Raw genomic sequence first — 18,516 nt, 5'->3', positions numbered from 1 at the left:
TGACATTTAAGCATATTAAAGATGTTTAAGATTATTATTCATTAGGAATTTCAATCACAATCTGAAACCATAACAGTCCTATTAGAATAGCTAAAAGACACACTTAATATAATTGATAATGTCAAGTGCTGGGAAACATGTGGAGCAACTGAAACTCCCAAACATTGCTTGCAAGAATATGAAATAGTTCAGCTACTTTTCAAAATAGTTTGGAAGTTTTTTTTGTAAAAATCAAACATATACTTACTATGTAAGCCAGAGGTATCTCCATAGGTATAAATTAAAGCCCACATTTACAGAATAACTTATAAGTAAATATTTATAGAGGCTTTACTAATCACCAATGAGTGCAATTAGTTCAAAATTTTATTGCATACCCATGCAATAAAATACTACGTGGCCAAAGAAGAAAAATACATAACAGTAACTTGGATGGGTCTTAAACACATTTTTATATATGAGAGAAATCAGACTTACAAGACAATATTCTGAACTTAAGGGAAAGGAGGAAGAGAGGCAAAGAAGAAATATTGGTAAACAATATTGACCAAATCATATTGTGATGTGCGTGTATGATTATGTAACAATGACATTTATAATATATAATTATAATGCACCAATAAAATCATGTGGAAAAAGACTATTTAACGAATAATTCCATTATATGATATTCTGGAAAAGATGAAACTATACGGATGGAAAACAGATAAGTGGCTGTCAGGGACTTGGAAAGTAAGGAATGTTTCATTACAGAAAAGTAGGGAGGAATGGGGAGAATAATTGAGCTATTCTTTATTTTGACTAGTGTTGGTAACATGGCTATCTGTGTTTGTCAAAATTCACAAAGCCTTATGCTAAAAGGTATAAATTTTACTGTATATAAATCATGCCTTATTATAGAAGTGGCAGACACTTTTTTTTCTTAAATAATTTATGCTTTCAAAGCCCAGGTGCTATAACCATTTGCCTTCCCTGTTCTGAATACAAGCAATGTGGGCATGTGTGGTTGCATGCCTGTTTAAAAAGAAATGTAGGACAAATTATAGATTTAAATAGCCCCAACTGTTGTCTAAAAGTAGAAGTCATTAAAAGTTATTTGACTAATAGCAGCTTGAAAAATCCAGATTCATGCTGGAGTATTACATTGTGAGTGGCTGGATCCCAGGTGAAGTGATTGATTGCATTATTGAGGTACACATGTTTTACTGGTCTACCCATAAATTACCTTTAGCTCCAGGGCTATAGTAATAGGTTTTCATTTTAGAACATTTTCCTCCATTTAAAATTCCGTGATTTTTCAGTCTGATCCTTTGCTCATTTTTATCTTGTTCATTTGCGGAAATAATTTCAGTTTTGTATTATTTGGTGGAGAGCTCTCCCATTATGTAGAAATGCCTAAAATGCTGGTGGTAACTATTTTGAATGACTGATTTCTAAAGGAACAAAAAAGAATGTGAAGTTCTTTCTTGGCACATTCTCATTTCATGGGGAAAGGTCAATAATTCAAGAGAAATCCTATTTCACATCTCTATTAGGGGGCAGAGAGGGCCAGTCATTCTCATATATTGAAAAAGTCTCACCCCATGTTATAGTAAAGAACAAAAATTCTTGCATATAGATATGACTTTTAACATTTGAGGTTCGATCATTTAAACACACACATTATTTATAAAGCAGAGATAATTTGCCTTCTAAATGACAAGGTTTCATTCTTCATTTTCCTTTCCAATAAAATGTCTACCAAAGTATGTGCCCAATAACCTTAAGTTGTTTAAAAGAAGAAGAGCACTGTGGAAACCATGCTAACATGTATTGTATACTGGACCTGTAGAATGGTCATTCAGTTATCTCCACCAGGCTATTGAATACATGATGGCTCTTTTGTCACAAGCTCTGTTCCTTTCAGTAGCTTTCACAACTAAACCTTCACCCCTTCATCCCTTATTTATTCCAGTATATACCTATTCATTGACATTTAAAGCCATTTCCTTTATGCAGATCTGGATTTGTTATCAGAAATCAATATTTTGAAGACATTTTTCTTCATAGATCACTATCATTTTCAAATCAAAATATTTTGCAATTGCTGAAAGCTCACAGAAATATTCTGTGCCTGAGCTGACAGGAAACTGTAATCAAATTGTCAAGCAATTGCTCTGGCTGTGGCAAAGTGAGAATGTTAGATTACATGTGTCAGCACGTGAAGATAACGGCTGCGCAGTGAGCAGCTTGCGGAAGGCTTGATTTGAGATGGCAAGTTCATTGCTACAAACTGCAACCCATTGTAGACGGTAGCGCCATCTCAGCAGTCCCTCCCTTATATTAGGAACCCTTTATGATCAGTAAAGTAACTCAGCTTAACCATTTGGAAAGCATTCTGAAAATTCCCAGAAAAATGTGTTCTGTCATTTTGTGCTAATATGCAAGCCAGCACATCATGGTTTTGAATGGGTAATATTGGTCCATCTTTCTCAGACTAGATCCAACAGCATTAATATATTCAGTTCAAATCAGTGATTCTTTTAGCAAGAGAACAAATGCTCTTCTGCTATCATGGATAAAAATCTTTAGATGGTACTATTTGGGGGGTTATTGAAAGATTTATTATCAATCTTGCCTCTGGTTTTACCCTAGACACCACAAGACCCTTGAAGTTCTTCAACATCTTCCCTTCCTCCATAGCGGTCTTGCAGCCTCCACCAAGAGCTCCCAAGCATATCCATTATTCAGCACCTATGCGTGCTGCTGCTACCTCTGTGCAGCCTCTATCACTCAGCACCCTCAGTCTCTTCTTCCCCAGAGACTGGAAGCTGTGGAATTTGAGGTCAACTTACTGCCTTCTCTGCTCTTTTATCCATCTTGGCAGTCAGGTATTTTAAGGTGCTGTATTTATTATTCAGTTGCAAAACCAGGGTGATTTTTGTGTGATTGCTGTTGTGGTACACTAGGTGTTTACTAAATAAATACATATTTTATGTTATGCATTATTTATATTAAGTTAAAAATTATTCTACTCAAGTGTATCATTGACATTTTTTTCTTTAATTTTTTTTCTGTTAGTTTTATGGATGGATTCCTGCTCATTGGCCTCAATAGTCTGTATGCCTGAGATAGTCTCTAGGAGGAGTTTGGAAGCTTGGGAAGCTACATGAGCTCTCCTAGCTATCTGGCTATCATTTTAAAATTTATTGTTTCAACACCCCAAAAGGGATCTTATCCTTCTGAGAGCAGATGCCTTTCCATGGAGTATTAAATTTCCTCCAAGAAGCAGACAGACTGTGAAGCAAGTTTTTAAAACAGATATATACAGATCTTTTCAGAATAGACTTAGATTTGGGCAATGTTTTTTGAAGCCTGGGATTTTTCAGTACCTGAAGAAGAAGTCGACTCAGAAACTCACAAAGTCTATGATTTGGGTGTTGACCATCCCCTATTCTATTCCCTACTTCCCAATCCTTGTTCCATTCAGTATTGTTCTGGCCTTGAGGCAATGTGGGTAACTTTGGGAAGTAAGTGACATGAATAGTTTTAAGTTAAAAAAGAACTTCACAGAGGAATTCAATCACCATTTCAATGGAGGACCTGAAAATAGTTACCTGGTGGATGCTAAGGTTTCTATCATAGGTTACGAGTTCCCCAAAACAGTATGGAATTGGGTGTGTATCTCACTCTATCACCCTCAAATATATATTATATTAGAAAAATGCATTATTTTAAAATTATTAGGTAAGCAGCAGTCTGTGATAGTACTAGGGGACATCAAATGAACTGAAGATCAAATAGGGACTCCTATATCTTCCATGTTTTTTCTATCCTCCTTCCAAAAATCCAGTGCAGTAATACATACTGGGGTTCCTGCTTCATAAGACTGATCACAAGAAAGCCATGGGCAACTGTATTATGGGTCCCAGGACAATAACAAGTTCACACCTAATATTTGTAGTTTGTATCTGGGGTCATAATATAAACAGAGTCCCTTGGCCAGCATCCCAGACCCTGTGATACAAATGTCTGTGGAAGAGGCCCCGTTGTTGACCAGAGCTATGGGCAATACAGAAGATCCACAGCAACAATTACCTGTTGCCCAGCCTTATTTTCCCTGTGTCTTCTAGAATATGTCTTTTTTTATGACTTTCTTTTAAAATAATTCATTTATTTTCCATTTGTACTTTGAAAATGAAAATGTAAATCAAACATAAGATTTCTATATTATGGATCTACCTAGAGTTCAAGGTCTTCAAAGCACCATTAATGGGGCTTTTGCAGTCTTCACAATGCTTGGAATATGACTAGGGACAGAGTGATGATAATAATGATATAATAATTTTACTATGGTATAACTTTGGAATTAACTTGGTTTTATAAAAATCCATAATTCTTAAGACTGTGAGATAAATATCAGATACAGAGGAACTATATTTTTACAAGAAGTGACTTAGAAAATGTACTCCTTCCTATACCTTAAATCCATTTTTTTTAAAAAAATATTGTAATTATACATAATAGTGGATTCACTGTGACACATTTGTACATACACACAACAAGTTGATCAGTCTCATTCTCTAGTACTTCATATTATCATTTCCTCCTACCTTCTCTGGTCCTCTTCTTCTAATCTAATTTTTTTTTTTATTTTTGGTACATTATAATTATATATAATAATGGGATTTTCTATGTCACATTTGTAATGCACATAGTTTGCTCAATGTCCTTCCCTACTCTACTGGTTTTTAATTAAGCTTTACTTAGTCTTCTCCTTCCTCAACTAGGCTTCAAATAAACATCTTCAGGTTTAGCAGAAATTAACCTATATTTCATCTTTGTACCCCTAACAATTTTTCCATGTAACCCTTTTTAGCAATTCTTAGATCTTATTTTTGTTATTGTTATTTGTGCATGCGTCTTTAGCTCCCCTTCTGGAACATGAAATGTTCAGGCAGAAGGCAAGCCTTACTCTTATCCTGTAAAGATGCCCCTGGCAGGCCTTCAGTAGATGTTTGTTTGAAATGAATTCTGAGAATCGCCTAATGCAACATCTTCATTAAATGTACTTTATAGTGAAGATAAGTATTGAACCAATAAATTGTCTTTCATACTTTGTAGAACCTAACATATGCTCAAAAATACAATGCTGTGTCATGGTGATTATTCACATGTAAGTAATGCTTTTGTTTAAAAGTGATTTTAAACTTGAAAACTGGCTCAGTGTTTTTATACAGTAGATAGCTCATTGATTAAGACTCTACCCAGATTTATTTGCTAAAAGAGCTGATTAATATAAAAATAACACTTTTAAAAATTATAAATTGAAAAGTGATAAAACATTACCTTCTCTGAATGTGGTGTAAGAAGTATTAGGATGCCACTTATCATCTCTACATCAATTTCCAGCAGAGTATTTGTTCTTTAGGCAAAGTTATTCATGATTAAGCAAGAGAGGATGATAACAGATATATAAGACTTCAAAACTGCATGAAATTTTCTATTGCAGTTATACAATGTGAACAGCTTTTAACTTCAACAATGAAGTAGATTTCCTTCCATTATGCAAAGACTTTTTTCACATTACACTATGAAATTCACTTTTACCTTTCCACCCACTCATTATATTTTTTAAATTATTGTTTAACAAATTTTGACAGTACCTCCCAGATGACATTTGAATAATGCTCATCTTTCTCTATATCACCTGTACTTGCTGATGCTCAAAAAAATCATATGATGAGATCTTATAGCTATCAGTAGAGGAATTATAAGCTGGAAGTGGGGAGGCAATAGATGTTTATGGGAAACCTAATTACTGACATATCATTTGTGTTAAGTGATTCATATCCCAAAGGGGTCTTGAAGTTCTGGGAACTGCATATCCTTGTATTCTCTTTCCCCTGAACACCACATTATACTTCTAAATCATTCCTGCACATTTCTTCTTCTTCCAGATAGGAGCACATCCTTCCTGAAGTGACAAGACTTCTGGGAGATACTTTGAGATAACTTTTTTTTCCTTACCAAAGAATTAATGCATGTTCAACAATGAAAAAACCCAAACTGTCTTTACAAGCTGAGAAATAGCACTGAATAGCCGTGTTACTAATTTTCTTTTAAAATATACAAAGATTACCTATTTATGGAAACATTTCTCACTCTGCTTCTATTATTTGGAAAACACGGTCAAAGTTTGCTGTCTATAAAGGTTGATGAATCTGACTGTTCTCAATGTAACTCTGAAATCTCCTACCATTGAGCCCTATTCCTTCCAAACTCAGATTCAATGACCCCTTCTCAAGTTTATTGTCTATGACCTCTCAGCACAATACTGCCTTGGACTATATTTGCTTTTCTTTAAAGTCAAGCTCTTTCTCACCCAGGATCTTCAAATGTATTCCCTCTTCAATCCGAAATGTTCTACTTTTGTCTCTGTTTTCTCCTTCCCTCCTTCTCCTTAATGCACTTCATTTACTTTTCCCAGTCTGAGTAGTATTCCACTTTTAAGTCCTAGCTTGGATGTTACCTCTACCGGACTTTCTTTTGAGAAGGGGTATTAACAAATTAAGGGACTGGATAAAGTTTAACAATAAAGGCACCCACAATTAATTTTCACAAGAGCAGAATGTCAAACCTGAGCAAAAAGAGAAGACATTTGGAACTTTAGGTGGCCCATTCTTTACTTAGTAATACCTCTTCTCCCCAAACTTATACAGCTACACCTCTCCTAGTGACTTTCCATTCTTGGGTATTTCCAGCATCTGCTTTGATGATCTCAGTGTTTGGACCTTCTGAGAGAAACACAGCCTTTCTAGTGTCAAATTTTGATGGAAACAAAATTTGATAATGGGAAATTTTGTAGCAAACATATTTATAATGGGGTTTAAAATATTTTTATTAACTTTTCTTTCTCAGAGAAAGGCTTAGATGTGACACTGATTATTCCTCAAGGTATCGTGACTGCCACGTAATCAATATGATCTCCTGTCATTCTTAAAACTAAATGGTCTCTACCTTCTTTTCCCAGGCTAATTACTCTAGGATTCCTAGGGACCATGGATTGTGGGCTCAATAAAATCAAAGCAAAGGGAAAAACAGCTGATAGTTTTGGAGGCAGAGCTTGGAAATATTCCCTGAGACAGTAGTTAAGCATTTGGGGAAGTTTGGGGCAGGGTAGAGACTGGGACAGTGGTCACAAAGTGGTGGGGAAATTTTATGGAGCTCCAGTAGTGGGAGAGAAGTTCATGGTATCAAGATTTTACAGACATGAGCCATATAAAGAAGGGTAGGGGTGTGAGAGAAATGTAAAGGACAATCTTAGAATTTAGTAATGTGGTTGGTGACATGGAATTAAGCCTGAGGTTGCTAAATGTCCATGTAGATAAATGTATGGTTAAGTGACCAAGTAAGTGCTAAGGGAATGAGGTGAAAACAGGATGGGTACAACCATCTAAAATGCAGGAAATTTGAAATATTTTTCTTTTTTCCTAATCTTTTAAATTTCCTTATTCTTGTACTTGTTAGTGGCTATGGGATAGGGGATTAGCCCCACCATCCCACAATTTCCATCAGAATTTTAGGCAAAAGTAAAATTTTAATAAAATACGTTAAAAAATGATGCATGCTGTGAAAGCACAATTTCAAGTAAAGTCTCTTATCCTAGGTTTCCCAATTGACATGTCATGAATCCTACAAATTAGCAGTGGTAGCCATTTTTTTTAATAGTGAAGAGGATTTAATCACTTAAAATGTTATAAATTTGTAAAGGTTGACATTATGTCTGAATAATGTGTAAGAGGTACTGTTAGGTTTGTAATAGGGTACTTATGGTTTTATTACTTCAGGATTTACACATATCATCCATTACACAGACCCCTCTATTGGAGCTTCACCCCTGCATCATTTCCTACTCACCCTCATATTGAACAATCCCTATTAATCCATTAATTATTTTTAGCTGGTGTTTTTTTTTTTTTTTAAATAGAGAACTAATCTTGAAACTATACTACTATACTACATGTCTACATGAGTTCAACCCTTGGCTTTATCACTTCTTTTACATTTGGTAAAATTATAAATTTGTTTGGCTTCATTTTTTCATCTGTGAAATATAGATAATAATATGTACCTTATAGGATTATTGGGAAGATTAAATAAGCCCTATATAGCCTATCATATTGTCATACTCAGTGTTAGAAATTATGACTATGCTTGTAATTATTATCAGTAATACATAAAACCTAATTATTAAAATTTTTTCAAATTACTTTTTTCTTTTTTATATAGTAATAATTAAGATTTTTATGTTAACAGTGAACAAGTCTGGTGCTTGATTAAGTTTTATAATGAGTTATTTTTGTTTCTGTAAATTAAAACATCAATAGTTTATAATAATAAAAAACAATTAAATTGTTTTTTTTTTAAAAAATTTGTAGTTGTGTGTATGGACAGTGGGCCTTTATTTTGTTTGTTTATTATGGGGGCTGAGCATGGAACCCAGTGCCTCACACATACTAGGCAAGTGCTCTGCCTCTGAGCTACAGCCCCATCCCCAATTAAATTGTTTTTAAAAGGTACTATAGGTCACAAAAGTTACAGAAATCAATATATATGATTATACATATGTGACTATTAAGAATGTTTTTATAATATGTTTTCAGAATTTTAATTTTTAAAGTAAATTAAAATTAATATTTATTACTTCCAGTTTAACTTAAAATTATTATTCATATTTTAAAAATATGTTATAAATTTTCATATGAATACAAATGATATAAATTTAATCTTAAATAAATTTTTTTTTTAATTTTTTATTGTGGGTTGTTCAAAACATTACAAATTTCTTGACATATCATATTCCACACTTTGATTCAAGTGGGTTATGAACTCCCACCTTCACCCCATACCCAGATTGCAGAATCACATCAGTTACACATCCATTGATTTACAAATTGCCATACTAGTGTCTGTTGTGCTCCGCTGCCTTTCCCGTCCTCCCCCCTCCCCCCTCCCCACCTCTCCCCTCCCCTCCCCTCCTCTCTCTCTACCTCCTCCACTGTATAACCCTGAGGGTCTCCTTCCATTACCATGCAATTTCCCTTCTCTCTCCCTTTCCCTCCCACCTCTCATCCCTGTTAAATGTTAATCTTCTTCTCCTGCTCTTCGTCCCTACTCTGTTCTTAGTTACTCTCCTTATATCAAAGAAGACATTTGGCATTTGTTTTTTAGGGATTGGCTAGCTTCACTTAGCATAATCTGCTCTAATGCCATCCATTTCCCTGTAAATTCTATGATTTTGTCATTTTTTAATGCAGAGTAATACTCCATTGTGTATAAATGCCACATTTTTTTTATCCATTCGTCTATTGAAGGGCATCTAGGTTGGTTCCACAGTATTGCTATTGTGAACTGTGCTGCTATGAACATCGATGTAGCAGTGTCCCTGTAGCATGCCCTTTTTAGGTCTTTAGGGAATAGACCAAGAAGGGGAATAGCTGGGTCAAATGGTGGCTCCATTCCCAACTTTCCAAGAAATCTCCATACTGCTTTCCAAATTGGCTGCACCGATCTGCAGTCCCACCAGCAATGTACAAGTGTACCCTTTTCCCCACATCCTCGCCAGCACTTGTTGTTGTTTGACTTCTTAATGGCTGCCAATCTTACTGGAGTGAGATGGTATCTTAGGGTGGTTTTGATTTGCATTTCTCTGACAGCTAGAGATGTTGAGCATTTTTTCATGTACTTGTTGATTGACTGTATGTCCTCCTCTGAGAAGTGTCTGTTCAGGTCCTTGGCCCATTTGTTGATTGGGTTTTTTGTTCTCTTATTGTCTAATTTTTTGAGTTCTTTGTATACTCTGGATATTAGGGCTCTATCTGAAGTGTGAGGAGTAAAGATTTGTTCCCAGGGTGTAGGCTCCCTATTTACCTCTCTTATTGTTTCTTTTGCTGAGAAAAACCTTTTTAGTTTGAGTAAGTCCCATTTGTTGATTCTAGTTATTAACTTTTGTGCTATGGGTGTCCTATTGAGGAATTTGGAGCCCGACCCCACCTAATGTAGATCGTAGCCAACTTTTTCTTCTATCAGACGGCGCGTCTCTGATTGGATATCAAGCTCCTTGATCCATTTTGAATTCACTTTTGTGCATGGCGAGAGAAAGGGATTCAGTTTCATTTTGTTGCATATGGATTTCCAGTTTTCCCAGCACCATTTGTTGAAGATGCTATCCTTCCTCCATTGCATGTTTTTAGCCCCTTTATCAAATATAAGAAAGTTGTAGTTTTGTGGATTGGTTTCTGTGTCCTCTATTCTGTACCATTGGTCCACCCGTCTGTTTTGGTACCAGTACCATGCTGTTTTTGTTACTATTGCTCTGTAGTATAGTTTGAAGTCTGGTATCGCTATACCGCCTGATTCACACTTCCTGCTTAGCATTGTTTTTGCTATTCTGGGTCGTTTATTTTTCCATATGAATTTCATGATTGCTTTCTCTATTTCTACAAGAAATGCCGTTGGGATTTTGATTGGCATTGCATTAAACCTATAGAGAACTTTTGGTAATATCGCCATTTTGATGATGTTAGTTCTGCCTATCCATGAACAGGGTATATTTTTCCATCTTCTAAGATCTTCTTCTATTTCTCTCTTTAGGGTTCTGTAGTTTTCATTGTATAAGTCTTTCACCTCTTTTGTTAGGTTGATTCCCAAGTATTTTATTTTTTTTGAAGATATTTTGAATGGAGTGGTTGTCCTCATTTCCATTTCAGAGGATTTGTCGCTGATATACAGGAATGCCTTTGATTTACGCGTGTTGATTTTATATCCTGCCACTTTGCTGAATTCATTTATTAGCTCTAATAGATTCTTTGTAGAGACTTTTGGGTCTGCTAGGTATAGAATCATATCATCTGCAAATAGTGATAATTTAAGTTCTTCTTTTCCTATTTTTATGCCTTTAATTTCTTTCATCTGTCTAATTGCTCTGGCCAATGTTTCGAGAACTATGTTGAACAGAAGTGGAGAGAGAGGGCATCCCTGTCTTGTTCCAGATTTTAGAGGGAATGCCTTCAGTTTTTCTCCATTCAGAATGATGCTAGCCTGAGGCTTAGCATAGATTGCTTTTACAATATTGAGGTATGTTCCTGTTATCCCTAGTTTTTCTAGAGCTTTGAACATAAAAGGATGCTGTACTTTGTCGAATGCTTTTTCCGCATCTATCGAGATGATCATATGGTTCTTATTTTTAAGTCTATTGATGTGGTGAATAACATTTATTGATTTCCGTATATTGAACCAGCCTTGCATCCCACGGATGAATCCTACTTGATCATGGTGTACAATTTTTTTGATATGTTTTTGTATCCGATTCGCCAGAATTTTATTGAGGATTTTTGCATCTAGGTTCATTAGAGATATTGGTCTGTAGTTTTCTTTCTTTGAAGTGTCTTTGTCTGGTTTAGGTATCAGGGTGATGTTGGCCTCATAGAATGAATTTGGAAGTTCTCCCTCCTTTTCTATTTCCTGAAGTAGCTTGAAAAGTATTTGTATTAGTTCTTCTTTAAAGGTTTTGTAAAATTCTGCTGTATACCCATCCGGACCTGGGCTTTTCTTAGTTGGTAGTCTTTTGATGGTTTCTTCTATTTCCTCAATTGATATTGGTCTGTTTATGTTTTCTATATCCTCCTGACTCAATCTGGGCAGATCATATGACTTAAGAAATTTATCTATGCCTTCACTATCTTCTAATTTGTTGGAGTATAAGGATTCAAAATAGTTTTTGATTATCTTCTGTATTTCTGAAGTGTCTGTTGTGATATTGCCTTTTTCATCCCGTATGCTAGTAATTTGAGTTCTCTCTCTTCTTCTCTTCGCTAGCATGGCTAAGGGTCTGTCGATTTTGTTTATTTTTTCAAAGAACCAACTTTTAGTTTTGTCATTTTTTTCAATTGTTTCTTTTGTTTCAATTTCATTAATTTCAGCTCTGATTTTAATTATTTCTTGCCTTCTACTTCTTTTGCTGTTGTTTTGCTCTTCTTTTTCAAGGATTTTGAGATGAAGTATGAGATCATTTATTTGTTGGTTTTTTCTTTTTTTAAGGAATGAACTCCAAGCAATGAATTTTCCTCTTAGAACTGCTTTCAATGTGTCCCATAGATTCCGATATGTTTTGTCTGTGTTTTCATTAATCTCTAAGAATTTTTTAATTCCCTCCTTGATGTCTTCTATAACCCATTGATCATTCAGTAACCTATTGTTCATTCTCCAAGTGATGTATGCTTTTTCCTTCCTTCTTTTATCGTTGATTTTCAGTTTCATTCCATTATGATCAGATAAGATGCATGGTATTATCTCTACTCCTTTATATTGTCTAAGAGTTGCCCTGTGACATAATATATGATCTATTTTTGAGAAGGATCCATGTGCTGCTGAGAAAAAAGTGTAACTGCTTGATGTTGGGTGGTATACTCTATATATGTCAATTAGGTCTAGGTTATTAATAGTGTTATTGAGTTCTATAGTTTCCTTATTCAACTTTTGTTTGGAAGATCTGTCCAGTGGCGAGAGAGGTGTGTTGAAGTCTCCCATGATTATGGTATGGTGGTCTATTAGACTCTTGAACTTGAGAAGAGTTTGTTTGACGAACATAGCTGCACCATTGTTTGGGGCATAAATATTTATGATTGTTATGTCTTGTTGTTGTATGGTTCCCTTAAGCAGTATGTAGTGTCCCTCTTTATCTCTTTTGATTAACTTTGGCTTGAAATCTATTTTATTTGATATGAGTATGGACACTCCTGCTTGTTTCCGAAGTCCATATGAGTGATATGATTTTTCCCAACCTTTCACCTTCAGCCTATGTATGTCTTTTCCTATCAAATGCGTCTCCTGTAGGCAGCATATTGTTGGGTCTTGTTTTGTGATCCATTCTACTAGCCTGTGTCTCTTAATTGGTGAGTTTAAGCCATTAACATTTAGGGTTATTATTGAGATATGGTTGTTCTTCCAGCCATATTTGTTTATTTCTGTTACTAAACATGGTTTGTTTTCCTCTTTGATTATTTCCCCCCCCCCCTTTACTGCCTACCTCCCACTGTTGGTTTTCATTGTTATTTTCCATTTCCTCTTCCTGTAATGCTTTGGCGAGGATGTTTTGAAGAGATGGTTTTCTAGCTGCGAATTCTTTAATTTTTAAAGTAAATTAAAATTAATATTTATTACTTCCAGTTTAACTTAAAATTATTATTCATATTTAAAAAATATGTTATAAATTTTCATATGAATACAAATGATATAAATTTAATATTAAATAAATTTTTGAAAGTTTAAAGTCTATAGTCTTTTAAGTATTTTCTATTTAGTTGATTTTATCTTTGTATTTGTTTATATTAATAGAAACCCTTTCATTTGAAGTGGAAAGCTATCATATTCCCAAGGACCCAACAGTGCAAAAATATTAAGTCCTCATTAAGCAACATAATGAGAATTTTCTCAAATGTACATTGCAGAGTCCCTATAATTCTTTTATGCCTTACCTGGAATACCATATTTGCATGGAATATTATTAGCAAATGAATTAATGATCATAAGTAAATTCTTTGGCATCTTCATTTTTCTTAAAAATACTTTTCGGCTTTCAGAGTATTTTACTTATCTATTGCTGCATAACAATTGATAATAAATATAAGGGCTTAAAAACAACAAATATTGATTATCTTCACAATTTCTGCAGGTCAGGAATCCAAGTAGGCTTAGCTAGGTTCTCTGGCTAGGGGTTAGATATAATGTTTATTTATCCAAGTTTTGGGATTGGGATGCTTTGTTATCTGCAGACTTGAAGAGGGGAAGTTAACTTCTGAATTTTCTCCTGTAGCTATTGGAAGGATTCAGTTCATTGTGGGCTTTGGACCTGAGCCTTGGTTCCTCACTGGCTTCTGACCAAAGACATCTCTCAGTTTCTTACCATTTGAATCTGTTCATAGAGCAGTTTAGATCATGACAGTTGCAAAAATGAGAGAATCCATGACTTTAGCCACAGTCTATCATTAACCTAGTGTTGTAATTGACATTGCATCACTTAAGCTGTAATGCACTTGCTAAAACAAATCACTAGATGCAACCTACACTGAAGAGGAAAATATTCAAGAGAACAAGACTACCAAGAGATGGGAGGCATTAGGAGTTGTTTTAGAGAGTGCTTATAAGAAAGACTGTGCTGAAGACCTGCTTCACTAACAATCTCTTCCCTCTCTAAACTGATAGCAACACTTCTTTTTAGGTACATAATCAAAAACTACTGAGTCATTCTTGAATTGCCTTTTTCTTCACATGTATGTGAAAAGAGCTCATTAGGTTCACTTTAAAAAATAAATGTAGACTTCTATTTCTTTCTTACACTTCCTCTCCTATTTACCTGGTCCAAACCCCACTACCTTGTGTCTGAATTATGAAAATAAACCCCTAATAAATCTTTCTTCTTTTATCCTTACCTTCCAAAAGTCTATTAACTCTACAGCAGATAGAGTGACTATTGTAAAACAGTCAATTTACATTGCTCTATGCAAAATCTGTCCTGGATCTCCATTTCACTCAGAGCAGGAACCAAAGTTTACAAAATTTGCAATGGCCTATAAAGCTCTATATGGATTTACTGTGTATTCTCTCTGACTCCTTCTACTTGTGTCTTCTGTCAGGCATACCATGGTCTGCAACAATCATGCTGCCTTACTTGACATTCCTCAAACTGAGTAGAGTGCATTGGCCCAATAAATAAAATCCAAGTTGTCCTAACTTGTTTGTTTATAGCTTATGTAGAGAAATAAGATCAGACACCATTTTATGCTATTTCATAATGAATTGTGGTGCTCATCCAAAGATAGACTTTTTTTTAAGAATGTGTAAGTTGTAAGAATAAAATTTTTTCCAAATAATTTTCACATTGGATATTTTTTTAAGCATAGTTATTGCCGTGCTAAACTTTACCTTAGTGAGCCTCCAAAGGAACTTATTGAAAAACAGCAAGGAGCCCATGGAGATATTAACATGTACAGAATTTATAGATTCAAATAAAAAATTAAATCTTGAAAATACGAAGGGGAAAAATGATTTTCTAATAATGTTTAGTTGATCCTATAATTTGAATCTTAGTGATGAATTATTAAAGTCCTATAGGGCAAAACTGGCTGTAAGTAAGGAAAAGTTTATCATGCTTTTAAAATACTTGATATGAAAAAATTGTATTGATATAAAATTCAATCATTGGAATATTTTTCAAAATAATATTGGTCAATGAATGAAAACACAGGGCTATTAGAGTTCATGACATGCAAGTAAAAAAAAAGTAAATGATCTAAATTCTAGCAACAGTGAGAATTGCATCCATTACTCAAAAGGTCATTAATAATCTTCTGATATTTTCTACTTCTGCTTGTATGAACAAATTTTCTTATCAATGGTTGAGTATAAAAAATTGAGAAATTGTTCTGATTATTTATTTTTATATAGCCAACTAACCAAAAGCTTTATGGCTTGAAGTATAATTAACTATTATTACTCATTTTTCTGTAGATTAACTGAATGTGATGTGTGGTTTTGGATCTCTTGTGTGGCAGCAGTAAATATGAGCTGGGCCTACTGTCATTTGAGGTTTCATTAGTCTGGTGTTTAAGATGCCTGGGAGTTGATGCTGGCTGTCAACTGATCACTCAGTTGGAGCTATCAACACGAGTGCCTGGCATTTGGCTTCTTTATGCAGCTTAGACTTCTCTTATATGGCAGCTAGGTTTTGAAATAAGTCATCCACAGAATAAGGATTTATAGAGACCCAGATGTAAGTGGGAAAACTTCTTAGAAATGTTAGTTTCAAAAGTTCAAGATTATTATCTCTACTGCATTTTATTGGTTAAACAATTCACTAAGAGTCCCTAACTCAAGGGATGAGGAACTTAATTTTATTTCTTGATGTAGAAGCAGTATTCATGTACAGTGAGGGTAAAAAACTCACAGAGGCCATCTTGGAGATGCTCTAGCACATAACGAACTTTTAATAGAATTTATTTCTTTGAATCAGTTTAAGGTTTACAGAAAAATTGAGCAGAATATACAAATGTTTCCCACAAATTCCCTGCCTTTCCACATGCCTCAATGGATATATTTCAATCTATGTGTGTCAATATAAGTTTATTTGTAACAAATGTACCACTCTGGTGAGCCCATATTGACACATCATTATCACCCAAAGTCCATAGTCTACCTTAAGGTGCAGTCTTGGTGCATTCTATTGGACAAATTTGTACTGACAAGTGTCTACCATTATAATATCATACACAGTGGTTTAACTGTCCTAAAATTTTCTATGTCCTATCTAGTCATAAAGTTTTGATGAGAAATTGAATATAAACACTTAGAGAATAAAATATAAATTGAAATATGCCCATTGAAGCAAATTTAAGTTAATAATTAATAATATGAAAATATTTCATTTAAAAATAGGATTTATCTTATAGATAGGACTAATGAGTGCCTTTCTCATAAGATAGGCTCAATAAGTGTTACCTATTACTGGATGTTACCTTTTCAATATTGGACTTCTGGTTAAAGATGTCAAAATAGCAGTGATAATACTTATATAGTCATTTTTCAAGTATCAAGTACAATTGAACATACTTTGTAAATATTAACTTATTTAAAGCTTCCAAATCTCCCTCCCTTGTGATAGGTTATTATTGAGAGTTCCATAGCATATATGATAGAAATGAGGTACACACAGATTGGGAAATTTGCACAAGAGCAAGTAAGCAATAGAACCACCATATAAACCCTGGCTCTGGTTTTAGGTACCAGAACTAACCAGTATGTTTTACTATACAGATTCTAGTTTTTTTTTGTGGAAAAAGAAGCAAAAATTGTAGGTAAAAAAATATTATTCAATTTCATACTCTCTTGCATTAAACTGTGCTTGGTAAATAATTTATTGGGTTATTACATATTGTGTTTCCATTTAAAGGATAATACTCAGAACTCAGATCGTGGTTTCTAATACCATTCTCCAATAAAAGAAAGTAAGGCTCTTTTGAGAAATGGCTGAGTCTTAGGGACAAGGGCAACAAGCATAAAGCATCTTGTATGGCCAAGAAGTAAAGAAATGCTCTCAAAAAAAAGAAAAAGAAAAGACAAGACTAGAAAAAAAGCGAGAAAAGTAAATTTTGAAAGGATATAAGAGCAGACATAAAGAGCTCTCAATGGCCAAATTGGGATCAATTTGAGCCACAAAATAAACAATACAATGTAAAAAAAGTATGAAATAAGTATACATGAGTCCATACTGACAAAAATAAATAATGGGATAAATAAATGAATCAATAGGTAGAAGAGATAATTTATCATTGGGGAAAAATCCAAATAATATTTGAAGTTACTCTTCCTAGAGGAGGTGCAACTTAAATCTCTGTCTTTGGGGTAGTCTGTACAGAGTATGGAAAGGAGAAAAATAGAAGCCTGAACAGAAACCACCTTGATCAAGGGATCAAGGTTAAGTTCCCCAGTGATAATTACGTTGATATAATGTACTCCTTGGTATGATGTGATGAGAAGGAGACTTATCATGAGGAAAAAATCTAAATTGATGGACAACCTGTGGAATACCTGACCATTTCTTCAAAAGCATCAGGGCCATGAAAAACAACAGTCTGAGAAAATGTCACAGAGGAGGCAGAAACACAATGACTAATTACAATGTGGTTCCCTGTTTTGCATCCTGAGATAGAATAAGGATATTGGTATAATAACTGGTGAAATCTGAAGAAAATATATAGCTGAATTAATAATTTATTTCTTAGTTTTACAACATGCACCATAGTTATATAAGATGTTTATAGTAAAAGATCTGCAAAGGGTTTTTAGGAACTCTACTAACTTTAGGGCTATTCTGTAAATATGAAATTGCTCCAAAACTTATTAAAATAATAATATCATATAACATGTTCTTATAAAATATATTTTCTAGTAAAACATGTATAAACACACAGAGGAGCAGAAAGAAGGAAAACTTTGCAAGGAAATAAATCATCAACTGTTAACTGTGGTTATTTCTAAGTTTTAAAGATGTGGATTAATTTTTCTCCCCTTAATATTCATCTATATTTTTCAATTACTTATAATGAGCATATTTTACTTTCATAATTTAAAATGTGAAAAAAGGAAAAGTGATGTAGTATAAACAGAGTTTATTAACAGCATTTGTTAGAGTTCTCAGAATGTTAATTGATGCAAATGAGAATGTTAACTAATTTTTTTTTTTTTTTTTGAGTAGTTAAGAACAAGTACATTGGGAGCTAGGATGATAGTTGGGTGAAGCATCTGGAGGGTGTAAACTGCTTCTTATTTTCTAATTTTCATCACTTTTGAGAAAGAAGTTATAGTGAAATTGATGCTTTCTCCCTACCCCTAATGAGTAATGAATTAACTTTGCAAATTGTTGGGTTTATTTGAATCTCATTTTCCTCATGTGGAACTACATGAAGAAAGCCAACTAAA

Source organism: Marmota flaviventris, chromosome 10 (genome assembly GCF_047511675.1).
Source record: "Marmota flaviventris isolate mMarFla1 chromosome 10, mMarFla1.hap1, whole genome shotgun sequence".
NCBI lineage: Eukaryota > Metazoa > Chordata > Mammalia > Rodentia > Sciuridae > Marmota > Marmota flaviventris.
The sequence above is the reverse complement of the archived record's forward strand: the minus strand, read 5'-3'. Positions refer to the sequence as shown.